Below are 8,597 nucleotides of genomic sequence, written 5' to 3'. Positions count from 1 at the left end.
GTTCTCTCAAATAGCCTAGTATACGAATGAATCGTTTAATTACAAAACAAACCGAAGCCTCTTGTCTGGATGCACTTGTTTCCCTCCGTATGGACCAGTATGTTTCATTACAGAAGATAACATTATCAGTCAACAAATCCACATTTATTAACCTCTATGCGTGATTTCTTGTCCTCTATCATTTCAATGTGATTACACACATTCGATATCGTTAAACTTTTCCGACAAAAGCGAGGATGTCACTCATTTCCACGTTTTGGTGTTTAACCGGACATCACTAAACAACAACAACAGCACAAATCCCGGTTAAAAACGTTAAATATCTCACCTATTATTCTGTTGACGTCAGTCAGTTCTGGGGGAAAAGAATGAAGCTTTTAAAATCCGTTAAAAACCGACTAAACGCAAAGAATTGACGCGCGGTCCCAAGTTGTCCCACTGGACAGTTTCTCGTCACACAGTCCTCGTGCACTGTGAGAAGCACGCCATCCCGTGGTACAGATCAGCGCACGGGTCAACAGGTGAATTTGGAAAGTCATTCCTATGGAATTTAGGAAATCTGTACCAGATTATATTGTATTGTAAAGCTTGCTTATAAACGGTTTATAAAGCCATTACATATGAGATATTATCTGAACTTGTATTCTCCTAGGCGGACACATATTCACAGCAAAAATAAAATAGTTTTTGTTTTTTGGGGGGCTTGCCTGTTTTGCATGTTATTTTGGCATTAATGCGTGTCACACATCAGTTTGCAAACAATGTAAAAAATATATATATATATCATTGAGTTAATAAAGCCTCATACAAACATGGTCTCTTTTTTTGTTTTCTTGAGTAAGGCAGCTCCTAAATGCAGGTGCTTCAGCCTAGCTCAGTGCTTTCTGTGGTGGTGGGGCGAGCCAGCGTTGCACCTTGTTCTGTCACTCATGGGGACACTACGTCACCACCAAGTCTAAGTCCTTAGTAAGGGTAGACATGGAGAATTTAAGCCTTTTGGGTGTTGCCATAGAGGTACATTTGAAGTGCCCTTCCAAGAAGGCTCAAGGTCATTGGCCACAGATACAATGACGTCAAATCACGTGATATGTACTGTAGTTTTGATTGGACTGATCATGTCAACATCTTACTTTCAAAATCTTAGCTAGCAGTCATCATCATGAATCAAGTCGACAATCTACTGGCAAGGACATTTTAAACGGTCATCCAACTGGCTGGTAGCCAGGTGTAGCAGTGGTAAGGTGTTGGGACTCTGCTGTTGGGACTCTGCTGATAACCAGGTGTAGCAGTGGTAAGGTGTTGGGACTCTGCTGTTGGGACTCTGCTGATAACCAGGTGTAGCAGTGGTAAGGTGTTGGGACTCTGCTGATAACCAGGTGTAACAGTGGTAAGGTGTTGGGACTCTGCTGTTGGGACTCTGCTGATAACCAGGTGTAGCAGTGGTAAGGTGTTGGGACTCTGCTGATAACCAGGTGTAACAGTGGTAAGGTGTTGGGACTCTGCTGTTGGGACTCTGCTGATAACCAGGTGTAGCAGTGGTAAGGTGTTGGGACTCTGCTGATAGCCAGGTGTAACAGTGGTAAGGTGTTGGGACTCTGCTGATAACCAGGTGTAACAGTGGTAAGGTGTTGGGACTCTGCTGATAGCCAGGTGTAACAGTGGTAAGGTGTTGGGACTCTGCTGATAACCAGGTGTAGCAGTGGTAAGGTGTTGGGACTCTGCTGATAACCAGGTGTAGCAGTGGTAAGGTGTTGGGACTCTGCTGATAGCCAGGTGTAACAGTGGTAAGGTGTTGGGACTCTGCTGATAGTCAGGTGTAACAGTGGTAAGGTGTTGGGACTCTGCTGATAACCAGGTGTAACAGTGGTAAGGTGTTGGGACTCTGCTGTTGGGACTCTGCTAATAACCAGGTGTAGCAGTGGTAAGGTGTTGGGACTCTGCTGATAGCCAGGTGTAACAGTGGTAAGGTGTTGGGACTCTGCTGATAACCAGGTGTAACAGTGGTAAGGTGTTGGGACTCTGCTGATAACCAGGTGTAGCAGTGGTAAGGTGTTGGGACTCTGCTGATAGCCAGGTGTAACAGTGGTAAGGTGTTGGGACTCTGCTGATAGTCAGGTGTAACAGTGGTAAGGTGTTGGGACTCTGCTGATAGCCAGGTGTAACAGTGGTAAGGTGTTGGGACTCTGCTGATAACCAGGTGTAGCAGTGGTAAGGTGTTGGGACTCTGCTGATAACCAGGTGTAACAGTGGTAAGGTTTTGGGACTCTGCTGATAACCAGGTGTAGCAGTGGTAAGGTGTTGGGACTCTGCTGATAGCCAGGTGTAACAGTGGTAAGGTGTTGGGACTCTGCTGATAGTCAGGTGTAACAGTGGTAAGGTGTTGGGGCTCTGCTGATAGTCAGGTGTAACAGTGGTAAGGTGTTGGGACTCTGCTGATAACCAGGTGTAACAGTGGTAAGGTGTTGGGACTCTGCTGATAGCCAGGTGTAACAGTGGTAAGGTGTTGGGACTCTGCTGTTGGGACTCTGCTGATAACCAGGTGTAACAGTGGTAAGGTGTTGGGACTCTGCTGATAGCCAGGTGTAACAGTGGTAATGTGTTGGGACTCTGCTGATAGTAAGGTGTAACAGTGGTAAGGTGTTGGGACTCTGCTGATAGTCAGGTGTAACAGTGGTAAGGTGTTGGGACTCTGCTGATAGCCAGGTGTAACAGTGGTAATGTGTTGGGACTCTGCTGATAGCCAGGTGTAACAGTGGTAAGGTGTTGGGACTCTGCTGATAGTAAGGTGTAACAGTGGTAAGGTGTTGGGACTCTGCTGATAGCCAGGTGTAGCAGTGGTAAGGTGTTGGGACTCTGCTGATAGCCAGGTGTAGCAGAGGTAAGGTGTTGGGACTCTGCTGATAGCCAGGTGTAACAGTGGTAAGGTGTTGGGACTCTGCTGATAGCCAGGTGTAACAGTGGTAAGGTGTTGGGACTCTGCTGATAGTCAGGTGTAACAGTGGTAAGGTGTTGGGACTCTGCTGATAACCAGGTGTAACAGTGGTAAGGTGTTGGGACTCTGCTGATAGCCAGGTGTAGCAGTGGTAAGGTGTTGGGACTCTGCTGTTGGGACTCTGCTGACAACCAGGTGTAACAGTGGTAAGGTGTTGGGGTTCTGCTGATAGTCAGGTGTAACAGTGGTAAGGTGTTGGGACTCTGCTGATAACCAGGTGTAACAGTGGTAAGGTGTTGGGACTCTGCTGATAGTCAGGTGTAACAGTGGTAAGGTGTTGGGACTCTGCTGATAACCAGGTGTAGCAGTGGCAAGGTGTTGGGACTCTGCTGATAACCAGGTGTAACAGTGGTGAGGTGTTGGGACTCTGCTGTTGGGACTCTGCTGATAACCAGCCTAGGTCCCCGGGCCAGAGATGGCCCACATACTGGACCGAGATAAGGCTGAGTTCCAACCTAGGTCCCCGGGCCAGAGATGGCCCACATACTGGACCAAGGTAAGGCTGAGTTCCAACCTAGGTCCCCGGGCCAGAGATGGCCCACATACTGGACCGAGATAAGGCTGAGTTCCAACCTAGGTCCCCGGGCCAGAGATGGCCCACATACTGGACCAAGGTAAGGCTGAGTTCCAACCTAGGTCCCCGGGCCAGAGATGGCCCACATACTGGACCGAGATAAGGCTGAGTTCCAACCTAGGTCCCCGGGCCAGAGATGGCCCACATACTGGACCGAGGTAAGGCTGAGTTCCAACCTAGGTCCCCGGGCCAGAGATGGCCCACATACTGGACCAAGGTAAGGCTGAGTTCCAACCTAGGTCCCCGGGCCAGAGATGGCCCACATACTGGACCGAGATAAGGCTGAGTTCCAACCTAGGTCCCCGGGCCAGAGATGGCCCACATACTGGACCAAGGTAAGGCTGAGTTCCAACCTAGGTCCCCGGGCCAGAGATGGCCCACATACTGGACCGAGATAAGGCTGAGTTCCAACCTAGGTCCCCGGGCCAGAGATGGCCCACATACTGGACCGAGATAAGGCTGAGTTCCAACCTAGGTCCCCGGGCCAGAGATGGCCCACATACTGGACCAAGGTAAGGCTGAGTTCCAACCTAGGTCCCCGGGCCAGAGATGGCCCACATACTGGACCGAGATAAGGCTGAGTTCCAACCTAGGTCCCCGGGCCAGAGATGGCCCACATACTGGACCAAGGTAAGGCTGAGTTCCAACCTAGGTCCCCGGGCCAGAGATGGCCCACATACTGGACCGAGATAAGGCTGAGTTCCAACCTAGGTCCCCGGGCCAGAGATGGCCCACATACTGGACCGAGATAAGGCTGAGTTCCAACCTAGGTCCCCGGGCCAGAGATGGCCCACATACTGGACCAAGGTAAGGCTGAGTTCCAACCTAGGTCCCCGGGCCAGAGATGGCCCACATACTGGACCGAGATAAGGCTGAGTTCCAACCTAGGTCCCCGGGCCAGAGATGGCCCGCATATGAAGGCTTCCAGACTGACCTTATATAGGGCTACTTGAAACCAGCTAAAACCAGCTATACACCCCAAATTACATTGAGATACTCTGCAATTAACTACATGCTTTATTTAAACAAAAGAGAATATAAACAAAAGAGAATAGAGCACTTGGAGGTAAAGTCAACAAACTAATCTGGTTTATTACAAGTTGCAACAGGGAACTTGAAGTGTAGAAAAACAGCCCATATAAGCACATTGACTTGAATTGTATTTGTGCCACAAATGCTAAAACGTGAACATTTTGAAAACATTGGTCAGGTAAACAAAACCAAAGCATAGACTGCTGTCATGTGTTGTCCATAGACTGCTGTCATGTGTTGTCCATAGACTGCTGTCATGTGTTGTCCACAGACTGCTGTCATGTGTTGTCCATAGACTGCTGTCATGTGTTGTCCATAGACTGCTGTCATGTGTTGTCCACAGACTGCTGTCATGTGTTGTCCATAGACTGCTGTCATGTGTTGTCCATAGACTGCTGTCATGTGTTGTCCATAGACTGCTGTCATGTGTTGTCCATAGACTGCTGTCATGTGTTGTCCATAGACTGCTGTCATGTGTTGTCCATAGACTGCTGTCATGTGTTGTCCATAGACTGCTGTCATGTGTTGTCCACAGACTGCTGTCATGTGTTGTCCATAGACTGCTGTCATGTGTTGTCCATAGACTGCTGTCATGTGTTGTCCACAGACTGCTGTCATGTGTTGTCCATAGACTGCTGTCATGTGTTGTCCATAGACTGCTGTCATGTGTTGTCCATAGACTGCTGTCATGTGTTGTCCATAGACTGCTGTCATGTGTTGTCCATAGACTGCTGTCATGTGTTGTCCATAGACTGCTGTCATGTGTTGTCCATAGACTGCTGTCATGTGTTGTCCATAGATTGCTGTCATGTGTTGTCCATAGACTGCTGTCATGTGTTGTCCATAGACTGCTGTCATGTGTTGTCCACAGACTGCTGTCATGTGTTGTCCATAGACTGCTGTCATGTGTTGTCCATAGACTGCTGTCATGTGTTGTCCATAGACTGCTGTCATGTGTTGTCCATAGACTGCTGTCATGTGTTGTCCATAGACTGCTGTCATGTGTTGTCCATAGACTGCTGTCATGTGTTGTCCATAGACTGCTGTCATGTGTTGTCCATAGACTGCTGTCATGTGTTGTCCATAGACTGCTGTCATGTGTTGTCCATAGACTGCTGTCATGTGTTGTCCATAGACTGCTGTCATGTGTGGTCCATAGTCTGCTGTCATATGTGGACCATAAACTTCTGTCATATGTTGTCCATAGACTGCTGTCATATGTTGTCCATAGACTGCTGTCATGTGTTGTCCATAGACTGCTGTCATGTGTTGTCCATAGACTGCTGTCATGTGTTGTCCATAGACTGCTGTCATGTGTTGTCCATAGACTGCTGTCATGTGTTGTCCATAGACTGCTGTCATGTGTTGTCCATAGACTGCTGTCATGTGTTGTCCATAGACTGCTGTCATGTGTTGTCCATAGACTGCTGTCATGTGTTGTCCATAGTCTGCTGTCATGTGTTGACCATAGACTGCTGTCATGTGTTGTCCATAGACTGCTGTCATGTGTTGTCCATAGACTGCTGTCATGTGTTGTCCATAGACTGCTGTCATGTGTTGTCCATAGACTGCTGTCATGTGTTGTCCATAGACTGCTGTCATGTGTTGTCCATAGACTGCTGTCATGTGTTGTCCATAGACTGCTGTCATGTGTTGTCCATAGACTGCTGTCATGTGTTGTCCATAGACTGCTGTCATATGTTGTCCATAGACTGCTGTCATGTGTTGTCCATAGACTGCTGTCATGTGTTGTCCATAGACTGCTGTCATGTGTTGTCCATAGACTGCTGTCATGTGTTGTCCATAGACTGCTGTCATGTGTTGTCCATAGACTGCTGTCATGTGTTGTCCATAGACTGCTGTCATGTGTTGTCCATAGACTGCTGTCATGTGTTGTCCATAGACTGCTGTCATGTGTTGTCCATAGACTGCTGTCATATGTTGTCCACAGACTGCTGTCATGTGTTGTCCATAGACTGCTGTCATGTGTTGTCCATAGACTGCTGTCATGTGTTGTCCATAGACTGCTGTCATGTGTTGTCCATAGACTGCTGTCATGTGTTGTCCATAGACTGCTGTCATATGTTGTCCATAGACTGCTGTCATGTGTTGTCCATAGACTGCTGTCATGTGTTGTCCATAGACTGCTGTCATGTGTTGTCCATAGACTGCTGTCATGTGTTGTCCATAGACTGCTGTCATATGTTGTCCATAGACTGCTGTCATGTGTTGTCCATAGACTGCTGTCATGTGTTGTCCATAGACTGCTGTCATGTGTTGTCTATAGTCTGCTGTCATGTGTTGTCTATAGTCTGCTGTCATATGTTGTCCATAGACTGCTGTCAAATGTGGTCCATAGACTGCTGTCATATGTTGTTAATGGATTGCTGTCATATGTTGTCCATAGACTGATGTCATATGTTGTCCATAGACTGCTGTCATGTGTTGTTAATGGACTGCTGTCATATGTTGTCCATAGACTGCTGTCATATGTTGTCCATAGACTGCTGTCATATGTGGTCTATAGTCTGCTGTCATATGTTGTCCATAGACTGCTGTCATGTGTTGTCCATAGACTGCTGTCATATGTGGACCACAGACTGCTGTCATATGTTGTCCGTAGACTGCTGTCATATGTTGTCCATGGACTGCTGTCATGTGTTGTCCATAGACTGCTGTTGGACCTGGTCCATAGACTGCTGTCATATGTTGTCCATAGACTGCTGTCATATGTTGTCCATAGACTGCTGTCATATGTTGTCCATAGACTGCTGTCATATGTTGTCCATAGACTGCTGTCATATGTTGTCCATGGACTGCTGTCATATGTTGTCCATGGACTGCTGTCATGTGTTGTCCATAGACTGCTGTCATATGTTGTCCATAGACTGCTGTCATATGTTGTCCATGGACTGCTGTCATATGTTGTCCATGGACTGCTAACAGGGGTGAGGATTCTATCAATTGAATGACTGTTTCTCCTTCCCATGGGATACCCACTGGTGTTGATGTGGATTCATGATGGAATGGGATTCTGTGCGATTGTATAAATTATTTGTGACCTCCAGTGAAAGTAGGAAGCAGGGAGACACCAGTGGGCTTCAAAGCCTACAATTATATAAGAGAATGGTACATTCTAATTCGTTGACTTTGAACTGTGTTTGCTATTTTGTATACGTTAATGATGTCGCTCTTGCTGCTGGTGAGTCTCTGATCCACCTCTACGCAGACGACACCATTCTGTATACTCTGTATATTCTGGCCCTTCTTTGGACACTGTGTTAACAACCCTCCAGGCAAGCTTCAATGCCATACAACTCTCCTTCCGTGGCCTCCAACTGCTCTTAAATACAAGTAAAACTAAATGCATGCTCTTCAACCGATCGCTGCCTGCACCTGCCCGCCTGTCCAACATCACTACTCTGGACGGCTCTGACTTAGAATACGTGGACAACTACAAATACCTAGGTGTCTGGTTAGACTGTAAACTTTCCTTCCAGACCCACATCAAACATCTCCAATCCAAAGTTAAATCTAGAATTGGCTTCCTATTTCGCAACAAAGCATCCTTCACTCGTGCTGCCAAACATACCCTTGCAAAACTGACCATCCTACCAATCCTCGACTTCGGCGATGTCATTTACAAAATAGCCTCCAATACCATACTCAACAAATTGGATGCAGTCTATCACAGTGCAATCCGTTTTGTCACCAAAGCCCCATATACTACCCACCATTGCGACCTGTACGCTCTCGTTGGCTGGCCCTCGCTTCATACTCGTCGCCAAACCCACTGGCTCCATGTCATCTACAAGACCCTGCTAGGTAAAGTCCCCCCTTATCTCAGCTCGCTGGTCACCATAGCATCACCCACCTGTAGCACGCGCTCCAGCAGGTACAGTGCCTTGCGAAAGTATTCGGCCCCCTTGAACTTTGCGACCTTTTGCCACATTTCAGGCTTCAAACATAAAGATATAAAACTGTATTTTTTTGTGAATC

The 8,597-nt window shown here is 47.4% G+C and overlaps 1 protein-coding gene across 3 annotated transcripts in view; it reads right to left on the bottom strand.

The window, feature by feature from the left end:
- The window catches only part of LOC110503413 (ventricular zone-expressed PH domain-containing protein), a 195,402-nt gene extending 194,927 nt beyond the window's left edge, over positions 1 to 475 (bottom strand). For all 3 annotated transcript variants that reach the window (XM_036962011.1, XM_036962012.1, XM_036962013.1), the window contains exon 1: positions 329 to 475. The gene's annotated coding sequence lies outside the window, so the exon portion shown is untranslated. The remainder of the gene's footprint in view (positions 1 to 328) is intronic.
- Between the last annotated feature and the right edge of the window lie 8,122 nt (positions 476 to 8,597).

Source organism: Oncorhynchus mykiss, chromosome 24 (genome assembly GCF_013265735.2).
Source record: "Oncorhynchus mykiss isolate Arlee chromosome 24, USDA_OmykA_1.1, whole genome shotgun sequence".
Taxonomy (NCBI): domain Eukaryota; kingdom Metazoa; phylum Chordata; class Actinopteri; order Salmoniformes; family Salmonidae; genus Oncorhynchus; species Oncorhynchus mykiss.
This window is presented reverse-complemented; position numbering and strand designations above follow the sequence as displayed.